The sequence below is a fragment of the Phocoena phocoena genome, chromosome 12, assembly GCF_963924675.1.
Source record: "Phocoena phocoena chromosome 12, mPhoPho1.1, whole genome shotgun sequence".
NCBI classification, from domain to species: Eukaryota; Metazoa; Chordata; class Mammalia; order Artiodactyla; family Phocoenidae; genus Phocoena; species Phocoena phocoena.
In genome coordinates, this window is record NC_089230.1 from 90,028,886 (window position 1) to 90,034,885 (window position 6,000).

The window sequence follows — 6,000 nt, forward strand, 5'->3', positions numbered from 1 at the left end:
AAAGTCGCTTCGGACCAAAGCTATTTTTCACCTACATTTACACAAACCACTTCTCATAGATTTGACTTATCTGAACATGCAACAGATGAGTATATCACAGGATAAGCTAGACAGTTATCTGAGGTCTATCCCAACAGCACAGAATGCATAACTAATTCAGTGTGATCGATAAGGAAGTTCACTATCCTCCCAAAGTATGCAAAAGCAGTATAATAAATTATATTTTCAAGCTCTTCAGTAAATGGACCTACAAAACATGCACGGAACAGGGGGAAAACTTGTCCCATCACTAACTCATGTGTTATCCTTCTCACAAATCTCCCATACAGCTACCAAATAAAGCTTAAACTCTAAGGCTGTAGTTCTGCATACTTAACAACTGGCTCACTTCAGTTGAGTGTCTGTCTTTCTGCTGCTAAGAAACTGACTGAACTGTGTGTGGCTTCATCAGCGCAATGATAGCTATTAAAAGTACTTCCCTAAATTCTGTTACTATCATGGGGAAATGGAGTATATATTTTAAAATAGTGATGATGAAAATGCTGATGGAGAGAAAATTCATTATCATAATATATGGCCAGTAAAGAGAACTGGGGAAAAATAATAATTAAGAAAGGTCTAAGTGGTAATGACGGTTAAGTAATCACTATCTGAAACAATAATCTTCACAACACAACACCTTTTATGCTCTGGAATGAAGAGACAAATTCAAAAACAAGAATGCTGCAAAGATTTCCTGGTTCTTTGACTACTGTCTCTACCAGAGAAACACATCTACCAACATTTTCACAATCCCAAACACTTCATTCAATAATCAAAAAATGGTACGTAATGAATGAGTAATGGAGACAGTTTTGGAAGATCTCAATCAACCAGTTTAGAAAAGCGAAGACAAGTTAGAACCCAAAACAGTAACTAAGTAGAACAAGGTACTATCTAAGCACTCCCTAAGTAGCTGACTGTATCTCCACCCCCCCATCCCAAAATAACTGCTAAAGCTCGTATTTGCTAAGGATCAGCTACTGATGTTTCATTTTAAATTAAGCATCTCTATATGTGATGAAGATCAAGACTAGGAAGATAGTAAGTCGTTGTTGCTACTTACATTAATGACTATTCATGATCATGTTCTGCAAACGATTCCTGAGCACCAATAAGCACACACTCAAATTACTTCGAATCACGGTCTTCGAAAAACAGCATTTAAAAACTCAAAGATGGGGAAAAAGTCATCGGACCCGGCAATACACAGCGGGGGAAAAGAAGGGGCACTGGACTGTGCGCGGTACCAACATTCCCTCCCTTTCTCCCTCCTCCCCGCCCCCCGGGTCAGGTGATCAGTTATTTAGCACCATGAACACCCACGTATCGACAAGTGGCTCATTAAATTACACGTATTATCGAAGGCCAGATTCCTGGCTTCTCATTTCAAACTATCCAAAAGGAGTCGACAGTTTGGGTCCTGAGCACAAAAGCGCGCGGTCGCAGGAGGGTGGATGGAGCGCCGACTCCTCGTCCCCACCAGCGGGCACCCGGCTCGGCTTCCCGGCCAAGGCCAGCGCCGGCTGCCGGGCCAGGGCCCAAAGCTCGATGCCGAAGGGCCGGGTCGGGGCCTGCGGGCTGGGCCTCCCCGGCAGCGCCCGCCGTGGCGCCCGGCCTGCGCGCCCGCGCGGCGGCGCACTCACCCCGAGGCCCGGGCGCGGAGCCGGCGGGGAGGCCGAGGCCCCGACCCTCCGCCCGGCGGCCCCGCCACAGCGGCCCAAACGGTCCCGGGCGGCAGAGGCGGCGCGGGCGTGCCGAGGGCGGCGCGCAAGAAGCCGAGAGGCGCCTTCCCGCTGCTTCCCGCTGCGCGGGAGGAAGGCGCGGAGTGCGGCCGCCGGAAGGCGGGAGGCCGCGGAGGCGCGGGGCTGGGGTTGGGGGAGGGGAGGGCCGCCCGTCGCCCGGCCGCGGCCGCGCCGCAACTCACCAGCTCCGCCGACGAGCGCTACCACTGGCAGCGAGAGGAAGATGGTGGCCGCGCCGCCGCGGAGGAGGGGGCCGGCTACGCCGAGAGGGGGTACGCGCAGGACGCAGGCGTCGCTGCCACAGCCTCTGCTTCCTCACGGCCCGGGCGGCCACTGCGGACCACGCCGTCCCGTCTTCCGCGCCGCCCTCCTTATCCTCGTTGCAGCCGCCGCCGCCCAGGGCCCGAGGGTCGCTCGCCTTGTGGGGACCGTGCGGCGGCGCAAGACCCCGCAGCCATCGGCGTGCGGCGACGGCGCGGGGGCTGGAGCGGGGTCGCGTCACGTGACCGCACTGTTTACCGTTCCGGGGCCGCGCCGCGCCTGCGCGCAGCGCGCCTCCCGGGCTTCCGAGGGCGCGGCACCGCCCGGGCCAGGGCTGAGGCTACACACAGTTGCTCTTTCTCGGTTGTAGTAACCGCTAAAGCTTCCTGCTTAATGTGATATTGATGGGCAGATCTGCTCCCCCTTAGGTGCTTTTTACGAATTGAGTGTGTGTTCCAGAATGGCGGGCGAGGGTGGCGCGGACTGAGCCCCTTGCCCAGGAATCCCTGCGGGCTTTGCACCGCAGTCCCGTCGTGAATCGCCTCGCCCTCGTCGTTCCCCTGTTAGCGAGCCGGTCTGCGTTCAGGACTCAAGCTGCCTCCTCCAAGAAATGTTCCCGATCTAAGTCAGCAGTTCCCAAGTGTGGCCAGAGGATCTCCGTAGGGGCCCCCAAGCCCTTTCAGAGGGTCTCCAGTTCTCTTGCAATGGCATGTGTATAAGGCCCAATTTTCTTCATCTCCCTCAGCCGAAACAACGTGTAGCAACCGATTTAAGGCAGAAGCAGAAAGGAGAATCCAGCCATCCTCCGTGAAGCCCGACAATGCAGATACTTGCAAAAATTTAAAACAATGCCATTCTTAAATTAAATTTTGTCGGTAAATGTATTTTTCATAATAAATATTTATGGTAACAATGAATTTCGGTTTTTTTAATGTTCTTTATTGTTCTTAGGTTTAATTTCTAAGACAGTAAATATGAATACATATCACTAACCCATATAAACAAAAACTCTTGGATGTCCCTCAGTAATTTTTAAGAGCGAAGAGGGGTTCTGAGACCAAAAAGTTTGAAAACCACTGGTTTAGGTTATGTGCCTCCACAGCAGCTTGGGCGGACCTCTATCTCAGCCCTTAACAAGCACTGTCGGGTAATTGTGGCTAGTCATTCCCCAGACCAAGATGAGCCCCTTAAGGACCAGGAATGTTTCCTAACTGCAGGGACCATGACAGTACCCACTAAAAAATGATAGCCAGCCAGCACCTGCTGTGCTCTTCTAAAACCTTTACTTGTTGATTTAAGCCTCAAGCCAGCAGCAGGCCACATTGTAGGATGCAGTGCCAAGTAGAATAATAGCTCACAGGCATGTGGTGAAGATCTGTTCTTTACTTTCTCCGGTCTTGTGGCATTTCAAGCACTCTCCAAACCAAATGCTCTTCCACAAAGGAGGTTTAGATTGTCCTAATTCTGGAATCCTAGAATTCAATCCCCTGTCTTGATTCATCAATCCCTCAGAACCTTGTTTTACAATCTCTCTTTTTTAAAGTGTTTTTCTGAGAAAGGAGAATAGAAATGAATAGTCAAGGGTTTTTTTCACTTGCAATGTCTAGGATGAATTGCAAAACTAAGTCTAACTTTATCTTTACTCTTCTCCTGGACCTCAATGTGAAATTTGCAGAAGTCATTAGAAAAGAGTAAGATTATTGTCAGAAACAAAATTCCACCCTAAAGGAATTCAATACAGTAGAGCTTGAATGGAAAATCATTAAATGGAAAATCCCCTTCGAGGAGCTGGGGGAAAACTTATCTTGTTAGAGAAATTTTCATAAATTTATGAAAAAACAAAATGGAAGTAAAAAATATAGGAACCATAAGCCTGTCACATTTACAAAACAAAAATTTCTATCCTTAAAAAGCCAACCAGCTTGCCACAGAGCATGATGTTTTAACTGTTATTTTGAACGAGCCAAGGACCCGGGTTCACATTTGTCTTGCTTTTTGCATCCAGATGTAAACACAAGCTATGTCTCTTTACCCGATCCATAGAAAGGTTACTAGAAGAAAGGACCAGCATAATAATACTGGGAACAGCTCTAACTTAATGCATGACGCTGTTTCAGTTAAAAGACGTTTTGAAAAATCAGATTGTATTGGTAATATTGAAAACAAATTAACTTAGGAAAATTAAATATGGTAGAAAACAAGACAGCTAGCAATAGCGAAAACTGACAGTACATTTATAAATGACTATAAAGAAATGAAAGAATGAAAACTGACAAAATTTGGATCTTGCAAAATTGAGCCTGGCAGAAAGTGTGGCCATGGAAGACAGCTCACAATGCAGATACGAAGGTTAATTTTGGCATAAAAAGTGCTTGTCATCACTAAAACACTGATCCCTACAGCATCATCAGAGTAAAGATGGGGAAAAATTGAAAGAGTTAACTGCAATGAACAGAAAATCAGTAAAAATATTAAATGTATTTAATGGGGTTTTCTCTGGAAAATACTTTCTATACACCAGACACATTTTCAGGTTAGTTTAAGAGAGATGTAAATGTTTTTATTCCTAAACATGGGATCAAAACAGTGGGGCTAAAATATCCTGAACTCATTTTACTGAGATCATCATGGAATTTAGAGGCTTCGTCCAGAACGCTGTGCACCTCATGATTGACGGGCTTGCTCCCTTCCCACACTTTCTCTGCCTGCTTTATTCAGAAAGATGGCTCCCAGCCACTCAGGCTTTCAGCAGCAAACAATGGGTGAAGAGGAATTGCATGCCTCATCCCAGGGTGAATAATTTGCACAGCATACCAGAGTTCAGGGAGATCTAGAGAGCGTGGGTCAAACAATACTATAAAGCTTTTCCATGCACCAGGACTGCACAAGGTATAAAAGAAGCTTTGCACACTTCAGCAACTCTAAGGTACAAGGAAGGAGCAAAGAGAGACGTGAGACACCAGTTTTCTAACCAGTTGTGTCCTTAACGATCCATATGACTTACCTCTCCCAACGCCTCTACAATACTGTCCCTGCCAACCCACAGCTATTATATTTATTTGGTCCTTTTTTTAATCCATTCCATTATGTACCCCCAGTGGGTTTCAGAAATAAAAACCTTTCTTCCTGGCCTCAAGGAACTCAGAAGAGTGAGAAAGATGGGCCAGTGGACAATTACACTGCAACCTGGTAAATGCTTTGACAGCAGGTGGCACATGAGACATGTACTAGTGCTCTACCTGGCCCAGAGTGGGCAGAGGGCATTTCTGACAGAGGGGATGGCTTCCAGGGCAAGAAAGTACCAGCGAATCTGCTGTGTTTCAGGAATTGCAAATGATTCATTACCTGGTTGGACATATTGTAGCCATGAAAATAATTAAAATTCTTTTAACAAAGAAGGTGTGATAATGTCCCTCAGTGACAATGTCACCTCCCTACTTGAAATCTTTCATGGTTCTCTGAAATAAAAAGAATAAAATTCAATATGGCCATCAGGATCCTGTAAGATTGGTCCTTCTCCAGCTCCTCAGCCTCCTCTCTCCCTATTCTCTACTTTTATAATTTATGATACAGCAACATATAATTTCTTGCTGTTTCCTACATACACCCATACTGTCCCTCAACCTGAAGTCTTTGCTCCTGCTGTTACCTCTGACAAGAATGCCCTCCTCCCAACTGACCCCAAACATCCCCACAGTTCCTCCCACCACTTTATCTAGATCACTCCTTCATCCTTTTAAGATGCAGTTCGATGATAATTGTCTGAATCCATCACACTTAATGATGAAACATTAGAAGCATCCTCACTCAAGCCAGGGATGAGCAAGGCTCCTACTATGACCACTATTATTCAATATTAGCCAATACAAAAAGGCCAGAAAAGAAAGAACACATAGATACAGGAAAAGAAAAGACACAATGACAGTTATCTGCATATGATATAACTGCCTACCAA

The 6,000-nt window shown here is 46.5% G+C and overlaps 1 protein-coding gene across 1 annotated transcript in view; it reads right to left on the reverse strand.

The window, feature by feature from the left end:
• The window catches only part of PHF3 (PHD finger protein 3), a 103,455-nt gene extending 101,437 nt beyond the window's left edge, over positions 1-2,018 (reverse strand). Inside the window, exon 1 of the mRNA XM_065888765.1 lies at positions 1,967-2,018. The gene's annotated coding sequence lies outside the window, so the exon portion shown is untranslated. The remainder of the gene's footprint in view (positions 1-1,966) is intronic.
• Between the last annotated feature and the right edge of the window lie 3,982 nt (positions 2,019-6,000).